This window comes from Halichoerus grypus, chromosome 4 (genome assembly GCF_964656455.1).
Source record: "Halichoerus grypus chromosome 4, mHalGry1.hap1.1, whole genome shotgun sequence".
NCBI lineage: Eukaryota > Metazoa > Chordata > Mammalia > Carnivora > Phocidae > Halichoerus > Halichoerus grypus.
The window spans coordinates 140,063,008-140,081,412 of NC_135715.1; the positions used below are offsets into that span (position 1 = coordinate 140,063,008).

General features: G+C 36.6%; 1 pseudogene; it reads right to left on the reverse strand.

The window, feature by feature from the left end:
• Positions 1-5,958: 5,958 nt before the first annotated feature.
• LOC118540128 (cytochrome c, testis-specific-like) lies at positions 5,959-17,157 on the reverse strand (annotated as a pseudogene).
• Positions 17,158-18,405: the final 1,248 nt, after the last annotated feature.

The window sequence follows — 18,405 nt, forward strand, 5'->3', positions numbered from 1 at the left end:
ACCACAAAAAATCCAGTTTTTTAAAAATGGACAGGACATTTTTCCAAAGACATACAGATGGCCAACAGGTACATGGAAAGGTGTTCAACATCTTTAATTATCAGGGAAATGCAAATCAAAACCATACTTAGATATCACCTCACACCTGTTAGACTGGCTGCTAACAACAAGAAATAACAAATGTTGGCAGGGATGTGAAGAAAAGAGAACTCTTATGCACTGTTGGTGGGAATGTAAATTAGTGCAGCCACTATGGAAAACAGTATGGAGGTTCCTTAAAAACTTAAAAATAGAACTACCATGGAGCACCTGGGTGACTCAGTCAGTTAAATGTTTGACTTTGGCTCAAGTCATGATCTCAGGATCCTGGGATGGAGCCCCGTGTCAGGCTCCATGCTCAGCAGGGAATCTTCTTGCCCTCTCCGTCTCCCTTTGCCCCTCCCCACCACTTCTGCTCTCTCGCGCGTGCACATGCATTCTCCCTCTCTCTCAAATAAATAAACAAAATCTTTAAAAATAAATAGAACTACCATATGATCAGTAACTCCACTTCTGGTATTTACTCAAAGAAAATAAAAACACTAACTTGAAAAGATGCATCCCCATATTCACTGCAGTATTATTCACAATAGCCAAGATACAGAAACAACCAAAGTGTCCATTGATGAATGAATGAATGAATGGATAAAGAAAATGTGGTATATACATACAATGGAATATTATTCAGCCATAGAAAAGAATGAAATCTTGCCATTTGCAACAACATGGATGGACCTTGAGGGCGTTATGCTAAGTGACAAACAAAGACAAATACCATGATGATCTCACTTATATGTGAAATCTTAAAAAACAAAAAAACAAAAACACCAAGCTCATAGATACAGTGAACAGATTGGTGGTTGCCAGAGGCAAGGGAAATGGGTGAACAGGGTCAAAAGGTCCAAACTTCCAGTTTTAAAATAAGTTATGGGGATGAAATGTATAGCATGGTGGCTATAGTTAATAATACTGCACAGTATATCTGAAAGTTATTGGAAGAGTAAACTTAAATATTCTCATCACAAGAAAAGAATTTTTGTAACTACGTATGGTAATGGATGCTAGCTAGTCTCAGTATAGTGATCATTTTGCAATATATACATATATGGAATCACTGTGTTTTACTCCTGGAACTGACATAATATGTATCAATTATACCTCAATAAAAACAAATTTAACAAAAATAGAGCAAACTAGCACCTAGGGTGTGACTGACAGGTAACTTAAAGAGCAAAGAGGCTGGGTCCAACAGAGCGACTGTCTGAAGTGGAAATATGAGCAAAGGAAATGCTTATACATGTTTATGGTAGATGGTGTCTTGTTTGCCATCTCTTCCTTCTAACAGGATGACCTACTACTGTTATGTGACTTGCCATTCCTCCTGCAGGGAGAGTATATGTCCCCACCTCATTGGCGTTGGGCTTAGCCACTTAATGTTTGGTCACTGGAATGTGAGCACATATAACATATGCCATAGCTGAGCAGAAGCTTTATGAAGAAGCATCAGGAGCTACTTCCAGGGCTTTTGATCTTTCCCTCTGCCACAAGAATGGGAATGTCCCATATAGGTACTTCCCCTTTAACCTAAGTTAGATGACTCTTAGAACCCAGAGAATGAGAAAACACTTAGAACAGAGCCACAGCTGACCACAGGCTACATGCCCTGTAAATGATCAATAAGTGTTTTGTTGTCGCAAGTCCGTAAGATTTTCTTACTGTAGTAGAGTTGACTAATATAGAAACGCTACCTAGATGTAGGGTGCTGCTCCACAGCCCTGTCTTTAGCATCAGATAGTGGGCAGCATGGAAACTGTCATGTGGAGCTAGAAAAATGGTGAGCCATATTATGTAGGGATCAAATATTTCGTGAATGAAACTGTCACCTGCAATTACTTAATGACAGGTAATAAACCTAATGAATTTATGGCTTTGGGTGAAGAGAAATGAATGGTTGTGCAAATAAAATACATTTGAAAGTGAGAGATCTAGCCCAATCCCCCAAATTTTATAAATAGTGCCCCTTTCTGCACCCCTTCCTCTGCCTTCTTAGTGCCTGTCATCAGCTCTTATGCCCTCATGCAACACCCCCTGCCATGGTGGTGCCCCACTCCCACCTGCCTCTACTACCATCATATACTGTGCTTAAATGAGTCCCCCCTTTGTGGAGAATGAGGAATTCAGGCTGAAGAAATGCATGAAATTGTGATTTTGAACTCACAAGTTGATGATAATGATCACTGAGTGAAAAATATACAGAAGAAAATTTGATTCTTAATTCTTCCCCATGTTAATATTTTAGAAGAATGTGATGATGATGGAGAATAAGCAAATACTCTCAAATCATGCTGTATTATACACAACTTCCTGTGGGACACAAGGGTTCAATTAAAAAAATTACTCTTCTTGAAAACTAAATAGTATGTTGTTTTCCACAAGAACCACTGACTAGAGGTTTTCATCTGGAAAGTACTTTACTCCCTAGTATAAAAAAGTTTAAGAACACAGCAACTAACAATGTTCCTTGCTTTCTGAAGAGTTCCCTCTGTTCCTTCTGAAACCCACAAATAATTGCCAAGTTAACTGATCTCACATTTTTACTTTAATTAAATGAAACAACACTTTATTCTTCCAGATCCCTGTCAAATATATGTTAGAATTGCCTATGCTAAAAGTGACAAATCTTATATAATCATCCCACTGTCTGGAACACTTTTCAAATATATTTTTGTTGATATGCAATCAGCATAACATTTCCTTTCTACTGAAGTTTCCCAGTTCCTGTTAATGGTCCTATAAAACAAGGATACTACTTCTTTCAGATTTCATAAACATAACAATCTATTCTCTGATTAATGTGAATCTTTTTTCTATTGAATCTTTAATTCAAGTTTAGGAGACAATAGCAGACTTCAGTAACTTGACACCTTAGATGGTTGTAAAGTTCATTATCCTTTCCTTTGCTCTGTTAAAGTACCCCAAATTTAGGTGGGAAAGTACCTAGAGAGCAAGCCCCTTGGAGGTTCCTGTTATTGTAAGGAGGTGTGTTGCACAGACACGGTACCTCTATCAGTTAGGGTTTGACCAGGGATGCGGGACCACTGTGAGAGATGTGAATAATGGAGTTACTAAAAGAGACCTTAACACAATTTGGGGAGAAGCTGAGGAACACAGGTCCAGAAGGGAGCACCTAAGGATTAGAGCAAAGTCACTAAGATCACAAAGGAGAGCTGGGGAAGGCTATGGAAGGTTGTTGGCTCTGCATTTGGTGATGAGCCTAAAGTTACTGTAGGTCAACAGCGCAGATAGTCAGGAAGGAGAGCTGGGAGCAAAGTAGACAGAGGAAGGACAAACCTGTGAGGACAAACTGGTACCATTCTGTCTGTTTCTCATCATTCCAAACCTTTATTATGTGGATGGCCCAAGACTCAAACTGAAAGAGATCTGGGAGAAGTTGGAGAAGCTGAGTGCCCAGCTGTTGCCCCACCACATAAAGGCCGCTGTCAACAGATTAGTGTTAAGTCTGAGTTGCACCTGGGGCCCTGCGCTGACCTTACAAATGTAAAGGCCTTTGTCTAACTCCACTGCTTTCTAAATCTCAGGCAGATTTCTCATGTGACGAGCCCTAACCAGGAACCATACAGAGAAGAGCAGTCACAGTTGACACAAGATAAAATTACATAGTATCCAAAAGTCCCTTCATGTAAATTGACCCTAAGATGGATTTAAGCCTCTCAGAGACCACATATATTCATTCAGTAATAAAACCTATCATAGTACAGAATCTTAATTACTGCATTTATTTGCAAATTTTCCTCCAAACTTTTTTCTAATACCAGAAACATCACTATCAGCAAAGAGGTATTTATTTTGCTCTTACTAAGATAAACATAAATGTAAAGCAACATTCAACATCTTATCAGTTTGATTTTTTAAATGGAAGAAATCTACTTAATCCTTCTCTATTTCCACCCAACTGCCCTTTACCATCTCAGCTCTCCTCACACTATCTTCTTTCTGCTTCTCCTGCACCAAAAAGTATTTAAACTCCAAACATAAGGCCTTCCTTCTTGCTCCTCCCTGCAATGTGGCCTTTTGTCAAAGCCACCAAGTCCATCTGTCAGAGTTGTGTAAATCTGAGCTATAATTACAAATATGAATTAAGTTCAAGTTCTTTCTTACAGAGTTCTCTGTCCCGTATAAATTAAAATACGAGGTATGTCACCAAATTCTATATCCTTGCAAACCCAACTCAACTGAGACTGGTAACATCCCTAATACACTCTTGGAGTCCCTACAGATGTCTCTGCCCTCATCAAAGAATTTCTCCTAGGAGAGTAACAAGCTCAACTTCATCTGAAATCTCCCTTGGTCCCCAAAGACACACTCTTCTATTCAGTAGTGGCACTGAGATCCCACTTGCCAGAAGCATTAAAATTGAGTCAAAGCACTTAGTTGACTTATAGAACTTTCTGGAAATCACAGCTTTTTCAACCATATTCCCCTCACTTTGGGAATTTTTGGTTAGGGTAACTTCCCAGTGTAGAATTTGCTAATAAGTTAACTAACATATTATCCCTATGACATGGTTAAAAAGTCACCAGGAATTGGGCAGAAGATCCAAATGTTGGTTCTGGCACAAGTCTCAATGAAAAGGTAAAATCCACCTTAGGGGTGTTATTATGAAGTGTAAATTAAATAATGGATATCCTATTCTCACCCATAATGACCCCTGACTAGTCCATTACCCACCTCTTTGGTAAGGAAATACCTTCTCTTTCTTGCATTGGGCCTTACATTTGGGTAATGGAGTGCTTATAGGACTGCACAGCCATTTCAAGGGCCACCTCATACCACACAGAGCCACTATTCCCTTCCACACAGGCCCTGTGGTGGACCTGCTCCGCCATGCCTCATAGCCACTTACTGTGAGGTGGGAGGTCTTTCCACATCAATGGTAAGGGTTATTTTTTTCTTCTCTCTCTTTCTCAGGGTACATGGTATCCCTCCATGCAGTCCAGCCTTACATTACTCAGGGTTAGAAAGGTGCCATAAAAAGGTTAATGCAAAAATATTATATGTTAGTGGCGCCTGGGTGGCTCAGTCGTTAAGCGTCTGCCTTCGGCTCAGGTCATGATCCCAGGGTCCTGGGATCGAGCCCCACATCGGGCTCCCTGCTCCGCGGGAAGCCTGCTTCTCTCTCTCTCCCACTCCCCCTGCTTGTGTTCCCTCTCTTGCTGTGTCTCTCTCTGTCAAATAAATAAATAAAATCTTTAAAAAAAAAAAAAATATTATATGTTAAATGACATAAATGCTTACTAACTTAGAACATGCTTTTTTCCTTCTCTCTAGGTTTTATTTTGTGTCACTCATGGTCAATAATTTGTTTTTCATTCCAATCATATTCCTAAGATAAGATCAATTATTTGACTTCACTTTCCTTACTTTTTTCCTTAAAGTTACTTATAATAAAGTTATAATTATAAATACAATAACATTATAATAAAAGGCAAACACATAACCAAATATAGCTTAATGAAAACTGAAGCTAATATCCGCTATATCTACATTTAAATTACAGAGAAATAAGTATGTGGAAATTATCTCCATCATCAATAGTAGTTGCTAGACTTATAAAATATTTTGTGCATGTAGGGACCACTGAAGCACAATAGATTTCAGTTTTCTTCCCTCTCCTCCTCCATGCTGACCTTATTCACATCCCTAGTGAGCAGACAAAAGTCAGTTCAGACTCGGAAGGGCATCTGATCAGTAGATTACACACAAACAAAAATTTCAACTTTTATTTTTAAATGTTAAATTTACTACAGGCTGATCAAGAAAGATCAAATTTGACTTCTTTAAACAGGCAATATTTAAAATTGGAAAATTTTGGCTTATAACTAATGTTGCAAGAGCATTTCATGAAGATGTTGCCCAACCCAAATACTGAATAACATCTTCTCTCTCACTCTTCTTTTTAAGACCAGCAAAAACCATTTTAGTTCCAGGGATATATTTCTTTGGGTTCTCCAAATATTCCATCAGTTTCCTCCCCCCAGATAACACCCATAAAGGTGAAAATAAGTTTTAAGTTTGTATAGTTATATTTGTAAGGCTTACTTTCTGATGTGACCCACATATGTGAACAAAAGATTACTCTTGGATTCAATAGGAAGGCTCTCATAACTGGGAATATTTACAGTTTCTGACCTATAAGAAAATTCCAAAATTAGTCTTTGGCGCTCTACTCTTCCAGTTCCCTATAGAAATCTAATACTCACATGCTGTTCAGCATGATCCACAGTATACCAATAAACTTCCAACCTAGACATGTTGGACCTAAGCAGTACCCCATCCTCCTAGAATCACAGAGTTCTTCTAGAAGAGATCTTAGAAATTAATCCAACCCCTCACTTTGCAGATGAATAAATGATCCAAACAGAGGAGAATAATTTGCCCTAAGAGACAAGATGACTTAAAGTCAAGAATCTGTGACTGCTAACTCATATTTTCATTTTTTTTCTTCCAATCATAGCATGTTGCCTCTGTCCAAATCTCTGTCAAAAAGCTATGATTTCAGGAAAGCAGTTTCACAATGAGAGAGAAAGATTGTCTCTTCATTTTTTCCTTTCTAAAACCGGTCAAAAAGAATATGGACAAAGAGAAACAGAAATGCTAACTCCACTTTTGATAAAATATAAAGGGAGCACCTATAACTCCAAACTTCATATAATCAGAAGACTACCAAAAACATAAAACTTGGACCAGAGTAAGAGGACACCTGTCACTAATGATCTCAAAAGAAGAGTTCTCCAAAGTAGGTGATAAATCCTAAGGGGCAAGTCATAGTCCTCTGGCCAAAAAAGGGTAGAGTGTATATAAGCTGGATGTGAAAGTCTCCCTAAATTCAATTTGACACTATGGAGTGTCAGGAGAGCCAGGATTAAAGAAAAAAACACAGACATGCCATCTTTAAAAGAAGCATTCTACCTTTTGATTTCCATTTGCATGGAATATCTTTTTCCATCCCTCTACTTTCAGTCTGTGTATGTCCTTATATCTGAAGTGAGTCTCCTGTAGGCAGCATATAAACAGGTCTTAATTTTTTTTATCCATTCAGTCATCCTATGCCTTTTGATTGGAGCATTTAGTCCATTTACATTTAAAGTAATTACTGATAGGTTATGTACTTATTGCCATTTTGTTAACTGTTTTCTGTTTATAGGTCTTCTTGTTGATAGGTCTTCTCTATTCCTTCCTTCTCTTGCTCTCTTCCCTTGTAGTTTGATGGCTTTCTTTAGTGTTACACTTAGATTCCTTTCTCTTTATTATTTTGTGTATCTATTACAGGTTTTTGATTTGTGGTTACCATTTGATTCATACAGAACAGCTTATGTGTACAGGAATCTATATTAAGTTGATGGTCCCTTAAGTTTAAACACACTCTAAAAGCACTAAATTTTTACTCCCCCCTCCATGTTTTATGTATACAATGTCATATTTTATCTTTCTATTTTGTGTATCCCCTGGCTAGTTTTTGTAGATGTAACTGATTTTACTACCTTTGAGTTTTAACCTCCATACTGGCTTTAAAAGTGATTAACCTACTACATTAACTGTATTTCCTTTTACCTGTGAAATTTTTTCCTTTCATAATTTTCTTACTTTTAGTTATGGCCTTTTATTTCCAGTTAAAGAATTTCCTTTAATATTTCTTATCAGGCTGGTTTAGTGGTGATGAACACCTTTTACTTTTGTTTGGGAAATTCTACTTCTCCTTCTGTTCTGAATGATAACCTTTCTGGGCAGAATATTCTTGGTTGTAGGTTTTTTCCTTTCAGGACTTTGAATACATCATGTCACTCCCTTCTGGCCTACAAAATGTCTGCTAAAAAAATCAGCTAATAATCTTATGGGGTTTCCCTTATATGTAACTTTTCTTTTTTTCTTGCTGCTTTTAAAAATCTCTTTATCAGTACTTTTTGCCATTTCAATTATTATGTGTCTGGGTGTGGACTTCCTTGAGTTCATCTTGTTAGGGGCCTTCTGTGCTTCCTGGATCCGGATGTCTGTTTCCTTCCCCAGATTAGGGAAGTTTTCAGGTACTATCTCTTCAAATAAGTTTTCTGCCCCCCTTCTCTCTCCTCCTTCTGGGATCCCTATATGCAAATGTTATTATGCTTGATGATGTCACAGAGGTCCCTTTACCTATTCTCATTTTTTGCTACTCTTTTATCTTTTTTGCTGTTCAGCTTCATGGCTTTCCATTACCCTGTCTTCTAGATCACTGGTAGTTCCTCTGCCTCCTCTAACCTGCTCTTGATTTCCTCTAGTGTATTTTTTATTTCAATTATTGAATTCTTCACCTCTGACAGGTTATTTTATAATTTATATCTCTTTGTTGAAGTTGAAGCTCCTAAAGTTAAGCCCCACTTATTTTCAAAGCCAGATGTTGTGGGGATTTGTCTTCCAGTTTGAGTCTCCTGTGCCAGGGGTGCCTGGTGTGGATTCTGATCCTCTTGCTTCTCCATGCTTGTGATGTCCCTCCTACTGTGTGCTGGGGTTTGGTTCCCAATCATGTTTTCACCCCTTCTACCCTTTTTGATGTGGCCTTCTGTCTATGATTAGCTGTAGGAGGTCTGTTCTGCCAGCCTTCAGGTCGTTTTCAGAGTTAGTCACATAGTATATTATCTCAGTGTGTCCACATGGATGAGGTGAGCTCAAGATCTTCCCACCTTCCTAAAACTTCCTGAGTTTGACCTTTTAAGATTCCACATATAAATGATATTATACAGTATTATTTTCTCTAACTTATTTCACTCAGCATAATGCCTTCAAGGTTCATCCAAGTTTTTGCAAATGGCTGGATTTCCCTCTTTCTCATGGCTGAATATACTATTGTATATATTTACCACATCTTTCTCCATTCATCTGTTGACACTTAGGTTGTTTCCATAGCTTGGCTATTGCAAATAATGCTGCAATGAACATGGGATGCAGATATCTCTCCCAGATTCTGTTTTCATTTCCTTTGGATACATACCCAGAGATGATATTACTGGATCATATGATAGTTATTTTTCATTTTAAATGAATCTCCACACTGTTTTCCATAGTGGCTGCACCAATTTACATTTCTACCACCAGTTCACAAGTGCTTCCTTTTCTCCACATCTTTGCCAACACTTGTTGTTTCTTGTCTTTCTGATGATAGCAATTCTAACAGGCATGAGGTGATATCTCGCTGCAGTTTTGATTTGCATTTCCCTGACAGTGATGTTGAACACCTCTTCACGTACCTGTGGTCGAATTATATGTCCTCTTTGGGAAAATATTCAGTTCCTGTGCCTATTTTTTAATTGGTTTGTTTTTTCACTATTGTGTTGCATCCATTCTTTATATATTTTGAGCATCAACCCTTTATCAGATACATAATTTGCAAATATTTTCTCCCATTCCATAGGTTGCTTTTTCATTTTCTTCATTTTGCTGTGCAGAAGCTTTTTAGTTTGATGTAGTCCCACTTAATGACTGTTCTTGTTGCTTGTGCTTTTGGTGTCAATATCCAGAAGATCATTACAAAGACCAATGTCAAGGATCTTTTTCTCTATGTTTTCTTCTAGAAGTTTTACAGTTTCAAGTCTTATATTTAATTTACTTAAGTCTTTAATCCATTTCAAGTTAATTTTTATGAGTGGCGTAATATAGGGATTCAATTTCATTCTCCTACTTATTATTATGTAACCAGTAGAACAAATAGTAATATTATATCCCCAAATAAGTCATAAATACTACTTAAATGATATGACTTACAGAAATTTTATTACTAATTCTTAAATAATGTTAAAGCCAAGCCTTCTATACAGCTTTTACTCTTTGACAAAAATCTACAATAAAAGATATATTTGTAATCAGTTTTTTTTTTAAAGATTTTATTTATTTGAGAGAGAGAGAGAGAGCATGAGCAGGGGGGAGGGATAGAGGGAGAAGCAGACTCCCCACTGAGCAGGGAGCCTGATGTGAGACTCAATCACAGGACTCTGGGATCATGACCTGAGCTGAAGGCAGATGCTTAACCGACTGAGCCACCCAGGCGCCCTGTAATCAGTTTTAATATTATTTCTAATCAATGCTAACCAGCAATAAAACCCTCAAAATACTGGCATTTAGAGAAATAAATATTAGGTTATAACTAGTCTATAAGTTAGGACTCAAAAGTTGACTGCTCTTGTAATGTGATAACAAAATAATAAAATGACACTATAGAAAAATATTACTTTAGGGGCACCTGGGTGGCTCAGTCGTTAAGTGTCTGCCTTCGGCTCAGGTCATGATCCCAGGGTCCTGGGATCGAGCCCCACATCAGGCTCCCTTCTTCGCGGGAAGCCTGCTTCTCCCTCTCCCACTCCCCAAGCTTGTGTTCCCTCTCTTGCTGTGTCTCTTTCTGTCAAATAAATAAATTATTCTTTATAAAAAGAAAAATATTACTTTAAAAACTAAAGAACCATATAAATTCAAATAATAAATCCAAGTTTCAGACTGATTTATTCAATAGTCTATCAACTAGAAATCTTATTGCAATTAATGCAAGGGAAATCTGACCCTAACTGCCTGAAACTGAACAGACTCCATAGTCCTCAGCAATTCTGTCCTCACTTTAGACACCAGCAGCAAGTTTGGGGTCCCAGGCCATCCCAAATTCTAACCAATTGGTCATAAATTTGAAGGTTCCCATGACCCCCTCAAGTTTGATAACTTGCTAGAACAATTTACAGAACTTAGGAAAGCACTATACTTAGTTACAGTTTTAATATAAAGGATAAAATCAGGACCAGAGAGATAAAGAGATGCATATGATGAAGTCTGGGAAAGTCCCAAACACAGAGCTTCTGAGTCCTTTCCCTAGGGAATCAGGACTCATTACTCTTCTAGTAACTGATATGCTTACCAAACAGGATGCTCAAACAGAGCTTCCAATTAAAGTGTCCAGAGTTTTTATTGGGGTTTTATTACATAAGAATGCCTACTGAATCATTAGCCATGTGATAAAACTCAATCTCTAGCTCCTGTCCCCTAACCCTGGAGGTTGGACTGATAACTCGCCTAGCCCAAAGCTCCAAGTCTCTAATTCACATAGTTGGTCTTTCAAGCTTGGCCACCCCCATCCTGAAACTATCTAGGAGCCTACCATAAGTCATCTCACTAGCATAAACTCAGGTGGTGGTCCAAAGGCCCAAACTTAAATAAAAGAGACACTCTTATAACTTGGGAAATTCTAAGGTTTTGGAGATTCCCTCCTAGGAACCTAGGACAAAGACCAGACAAATTCTTTGTTATATAATACCTATTAACCAGCATTTTTTCAAATATTAAACACAATGATATTGTGTTAATAACAATTACATTGATGTTTAAAGACTCTGAAGCACCCCTGAGCAAAGATTAAATTTTATTCTACTTTATTTTAACTTAAGTGTTTTACCAATTATCTATGTATTTATTTTATATGTATATATGGTCCTTTATTATGGATGTTCCCTGAATAAGGATACATTGAGGTCCTAACCCACAGTACCTCAGAATGTGGCTTTGTTTAGAAATAGGATCATTGCAGATGTGATTAGTTAAGTTGAAATGAGGTCATACTGTAGTAGGATGGACTCCCAATCTAATATGATTGGTATCCTTATAAGACAGCCATGTGAAGACAGAGACACACAGGGATCATGAAATGACAGAGACTGGAGTTATGCAGCCGAAGGCCCAAAACACCAAGATAACTGGCAAACTACCAGAAACTAGGAAGAAACAAGGAAGGATTGCCCTACAGGTTTCAGAGAGAGCAAGGTCCTGCCAACACCTTGATCTTGCACTTCTAGCCTCCAGAAATGTGAAACCATAAATTTCTGTTATTTTAAGCCACTCAATTTATGATATTTTGTTACAGCAGCCCTAAGAAACTAATACAGTCCTCAAATACTTACCATATATTCCCTACCCCACTCCATCCTGGTTTGCTTTAAAACCCAAGAGAAGTCTAGGGACCAAGGACTTTCCTAGCTCTCCATCCTACTAAACTGTATTGTTCTCAACATTTCAGAAAGATAAAAAGTATCTTCTTTTCACATAAAAACCTGTAAAAATCCTACATATGCTACTTTTGTTTTAACTAAACCATTTGACTATAAACAGGTCCCTTTCCCCAATATTCTAGATAACAAAAATTTCACTATATCTCACCTATCTGTAGAATAGGCACCTGATAATTAGCTTTTTAAACTATAATATAAATGCCTGACATTAAGTTTTTGTTTGCCAAGGCATCTACTTCAAAGTCTGAATAAACACACCGCCAGTTACATGAAAGATAGAGCCAAGTTTCCCCACCCATGAAGTTCCCCCCCCCTTTTTTTAAGAATGCTCTGGTAGACCTAGATAACTACATTTGAGGACTGTTTGTTTTTCCCTTCCCATGCTTTAATTCCCACTCTTATGTTTTAAATTCACCATTAAACAACGAACCTGCAAAACACTAGGCACTCCACCCTTGACTCCAATAAAAGCAAAACACCAGGCCTGCTCACTAGCTCCCTCTCACTCTCTCTTTCCTCTCAACCTCACTGTGTGGTCCCAGACATGCCATGTAACCTCCAGGACTCGTGAGTAATAAATCGTTCTTTTCAAAATTCCCCGATGGTTGATGCTAAGGAGTGTCTTTCAATCATAATAAGAACCACAAGGTCTGGTCCAGCCACAACACTGACTTTGGTTGAGGAAATGTCTGTGGGGGCTCTATAAGTAGTATAGGCCCAGGTGAGTGTCCCCAGGCATTTCTAGTCAATAACATCACTATGGATAGGCTGAGACCAGCCCAAAACACTATCTTATTAGAAATATTAACACAGGTTAGAATAAGCAGAATCTCTCTTTTGACAAAATGCAAGCTATTACATTTGCACCAAAAAAAAAAAAAAAAAAAAAAAATAGTGCACAAAATGCCAACTCCCTTCATTAAAACCCTTCTCCTACAATATAGTCCACAAAGCTTAATTAAATAAGCACTATACAGCACTATAAAACCCATTAAGAAATTTAAAAATACCAAATTCAAATCATGTATGAAGAGAACTTACAGCTGCAATAATCTATATTTTAAACTTCTCTAAACACCAACGCCAGACAGACACCACAAGAAAACTACAAACCAGTATCTCTAATCACTATAAATGCAAAAATCCTCAAAAAATACTAGCAAACTAAATCCAACCCACATTAAAAGGATTACATACTATGACCAAATGGGATTTATCCCAGGAATGCAAGGATGGTTCAACATAAGAAAATCAATCAACTTAACACATTAATAGAGCAAAAGGAAAAAGAATACATTATTATTTCAAAAGATGCAGAAAAAAAATTGACAAATTCCAACACCCTTTCATGATACAAACACTCAGTAAACTAAGAATAAAAGGTAAGTTGCTTAACAAGAAAACAGGGATTTTTGGAAACCCCCAGCTAATACCATACCCAAGGTGAAAAGCTGAAAACTTTCCCTCTAAGATCAGGAACAAGAAAAAGAGGCTCATTTTCACCAGTTCTACTCAGAATTCCACTAGAAGTCCTAGACAGAGCAATTAGGGAAAACAAAAGAAATAAAAGCCATCCAAACTGGAAAGGAAGAAGTTAAACTACCTCTATTACAGATGATATGATTCTATATGTAGAAAATCCCAAAGGATCCACAAAAAATCTACCAGAACTAATAAATTAACTCAGCAAAGCTTCAGGGTATAAGATCAACATACAAAAATCAGTTGTGTTCTATATACAAGCAATGAACAATTTGAAAAAGAAATTAAGAAAACAGTTCTAGTTATAATAGTATCTAAAAGAATAAAATACTTAGGCACAATTTAACCAAGGAAGTGACAAACTTGTACACTAAAAATTACAAAACATTTCTGAAAGAAATGAAAGGAGACCTTAATAAATGGAAAAGTATCCCATGTTCATAGATTGGAACATTAATGTTGCTAAAATGGCAACACTCCCGAAAACAATCCACAGATACAATGCAATCTCTATCAAATTCCAAAGGCTTTCTTGCAGAAATGGGAAAGGTTATCCTCAAATTCACAGAACTACAAAGGGCCCTGAATAGCCAAAACAATACTGAAAAAGGACAACATAGCTAGAGGGCTCATACTTCCTAATTTCAAAACTTATCAAAAAACTACAGTAATAAAAACTGTGGTATTATTATAAGGATAGATATACAGACCAATAGAATAGAATTCAATGTCCAAAAGTAAACCCTAACATACATGGCCAATTGAATTTCAACAAGGGTATCAAGCCCATTCAACTGGGAAAGAATGGTCTTTTCAAGAAATGGGGCTGGGATAACTGGATAAACACATGCACTTGATCTTAACCAAAAGTCTGAGAAGCGATGATAGCCACATGCAAAAGAATGAAGTAGGACTACTCCCTCACTCTCTATAAAAAATTAAGTGAAAATGGGTCAGAAACCTAAATCTAAGAGCCAAAACTATAAAACTATTTGAAGAAAACATAGGGGCAAATCTTTATGACCTCAGATACGGTGATGGATTCTTAGATTTGATGCCCCCCCAAAAAATCAACAAAAATATAGATAAATGGACTTTATACAAATTAAAAACTTCTGTGCATCAAAGGACATTATCAAGCAAATGAAGACAAACTACAAAAGAAGAGAAAATATTTGAAAATCACATTTTTGATGAGAGGTTAGTGCCCAGAATACATAAAGAACTCTTAGAACTCAACAATAAAAAAGACAAACAATTCAAATAAAAAATAGGCAGAGGACAGGAATAAACACTTTTCCAAATCTACAAATGGCCAACAAGTTGTTGAACAAAAAAATTTCAACTGAGTGAATTTAAGGATCAAATTGACTTTATTCAATGATTCACGAATCAGGCAGCATATAGAAAGGAGTTCCAAAGGGCTACAGAAAGGGAAAGGTTTTTAAAGACAGGACAAGGAAGTCATAACACAATAAGAAAGAATTATTTCAGACAAGGTCACCTCTTTTTGGGGGACAAAAGGTTCTTACTAGGTGGTTTACTTTACCAGCGCCGACCAGGAAATTCCAGACTAACTGGTTAAGATTACATTCCTGGGAAAGGTTGAAACTACAATTAAGCTAGGTATTAAGCCCCGGGTTTAGTGTTGTGGGCCTAGTACAAGTGACTCTATTTTGGCTCTGTGATTTTCTTTTTTAACAAAGCACACTAAAACATGTTCAACACCATCATTCATTAATGAAATGCAAAACAAATTTTTTAGATGCCACTTCACACCCATTAGGATGGCAATTTTAAAAAGAAAAAGAAAATAACAAGGATTGGAGAGGATCAGAGAAATAGGAATCCTACATTACTGATGGGACTGTAAAATGATATGGCTACTGTGGAAAACAATTTGGCTTTCCTCAAAAAGTTAAATATAGATTTAACAAATGACCCCAACACATACATAGATATACATATCTATATATATCGAAAAGAGCTGAAAACAGGGACTCAATATTCACAATAGGCGAGAGGTAGAAACAATCCAAATGTTCATCAACTGATAAATGGATAAACAAATTGTGATATATACATTCTATTGAATATGATTAGCCATAAAAAGAATGAAGTACTGATACATGCTATAACTTCAATGAACCTTGAAAACATTATGCTAAGTGAAAGAAGTCAGACATAAAAGGTCATATTTTATTATTCCTTTTTATGAAATATGCAGAATAGGCAAATCCATAAAGATAGGAAGCAGATTAGAGGTTACAAGGGGTAAAGGGTAGGAGGAAATGGGGAGTGATTATTTAATGGGTACAGGGGTTCTTCTCAAGTAATGAAAAAGTTTTGAAACTACAGAGAGGTGTTGATTATACAATACTCTGAATACACTAAATGTACTGACTTGTACACTTCAAAATGGCTAATGTGTGAATTACACTTCAATAAAAAGAATAAAAAGAAACAAAAACAAAATAAAATAAAAATCTTTCCAAATAGTAGTGTTATAATGATCTGAAATTCGGGCCAGTAAGAAATGCTAGGCCTCCAAGAACAGTTCAAAATAGAGCTGCAGTCTATCTAGAGTTGTACCCTATTTTTGAGGTGAATGCTAATGATATGTATATATGTATGTATGTATGTACATATATATATGCATATCCAGGAATAATAAAATTCTTTGCAAAGATGTTATAGTTTTTCCAGCCATTTTTAATTTCAACCCTAAAATGCTTTCTCATTTTAACTGCCATGTACCTACTTTCCATCAACAACAAAAAAATCACAGAATATACTTTTTCAAACTATTTATATAACATCCCCACACTCTGCTAAGAATCACTACTACAAATAGAAAACTACCATTATGCCATTAAAATATGATTTGATCTTTTTAATTTAGCTCATGATTTTCAACATAAATGTACTGCATAAAATAAAATACCTTGTATAGGTAAAAACCTATGCCACAGAGAATTGCTAATTCCTCTGATCAAAAAGAGACCAGTTATCAAAATATAGATCTTATGATATAAATCAACATTTCAGTAATATAAACATGAGAATTTAATTTTTAATGCTGTAAACTAGGAAATTATAATATCAATTAATGTGCTTTTTTTCTTTGCTACAAAGTTTCTGGTTCTCTCCCACAACTGCCTAGGTTTTACCTTTGTTTTTTTTTTTTTTTAAGATTTTATTTATTTATTTGACAGAGAGAGACACAGCGAGAGAAGGAACACAAGCAGGGGGAGTGGGAGAGGGAGAAGCAGGCTTCCCGCAGAGCAGGGAGCCCGATGCGGGGCTCGATCCCAGGACCCTGGGATCATGACCTGAGCCGAAGGCAGACGCTTAACAACTGAGCCACCCAGGAGCCCCTTACCTTTGTTTTTGTTAGCAAAGAAAATCCTGGTGCTTGTCCTGTTTTTCATCCAAAAAGGCCCCAGAGATTTGGACCAGTCTTGTGTTTTCCACCTTTTTCCACTGTGTGGCACTGAGCACATTTTTCAGTAAAGATCTTCTTGCCTGCTTCAGCATCTCCCATTTTGTTCTGCAACAAAACATCAAACCACAGACCAAAAAAAATATCAGATTTGCAAAGCTGGAAAAAAAAATTCCATCACTTTGAGGTGAATACTAATGATATTAAACAAAAAGGTAATTTAAAGCATGCATCCTTTAAAGTCTGAGTGCTCAAAAACACAAACATATTATAGCATCCAATTTTATAAAGACTTAATCATCTCATTTATCAGATTAATTTTAAATTTTGAGCTATAGCTACTTCAAAAACATATATTATGGTATAAGCCTGGTTTTACTTCAGCCTTCAAACAACTATAGTAATTTGTCTAGGTCAATTATATTCCATTTTTTCTTTTCCCTTCCAAAAAGCGCATGTGCAAAAAACAATGCAAAGTTTCTAAGTCTAATTTGCATCCCCTTATTTAAAAATAAGGATAGAACAAAATGGAAAGGCACTTAAATGTGATATTTTTATAAGTACTTATATGCCTGCAATAATAGAACTGTAAAATTAAATATCAATCAAAAGAATGAGGCCACAGCAGGTTATATGTAACACGTAATTTCTCATTTACTTTATACTCTCAGCTATAAACACATCTACCAGATTAGATTAAGCATTGTCTCAAAGCAATCAAATAACATTATTGAGTTCAGTCAGCAATAGTATGTGTTTAACGTTAATGTAGTGTAAAATACTGTTCTAAGCAGGGAAGATTTTATCATACAGTGATACATATATACAATAAAATTTGTACAAAGATATTTTGGTTAAAACTACCAAAAATTTTGTTGCATAACTAAGTGCCTCCTCCATCTAAAATTATGTAAAAATTAAAATAATTTCAACTTATTGAAAAAATGTAGTTTGAAATGCTAATGAATGTAGTACCTGGGTTTTGTTTTCCTGCTCTTTTTTTTTTTAAGATTTAATTTATTTATTTGTCAGAGAGAGAGAGCGCGCATGCGCGAGCAGGGGGCGTGGCAGGCAGAGGGAGAAGCAGGCTCCCTGCCAAGCAAGGAGCCAGATGCCCGACTTGATCCCAGGACCCTGCAATCATGACCTGAGCTGAAGGCAGACGTATAACGGACTGAGCCAGCCAGGTGTCCCCTGCTCTTTTTATTTGAAAAATCAGAGCAGGGAAGGTGGGTATGGGGATGGATTTCAATATGAGATCGTATTACTATTACAGAAATCATGAAAGTACCTAATTCTCTAACAATACAGTTCGAAGCACATTTCTATCTTTATAACTCTATTGAGAAA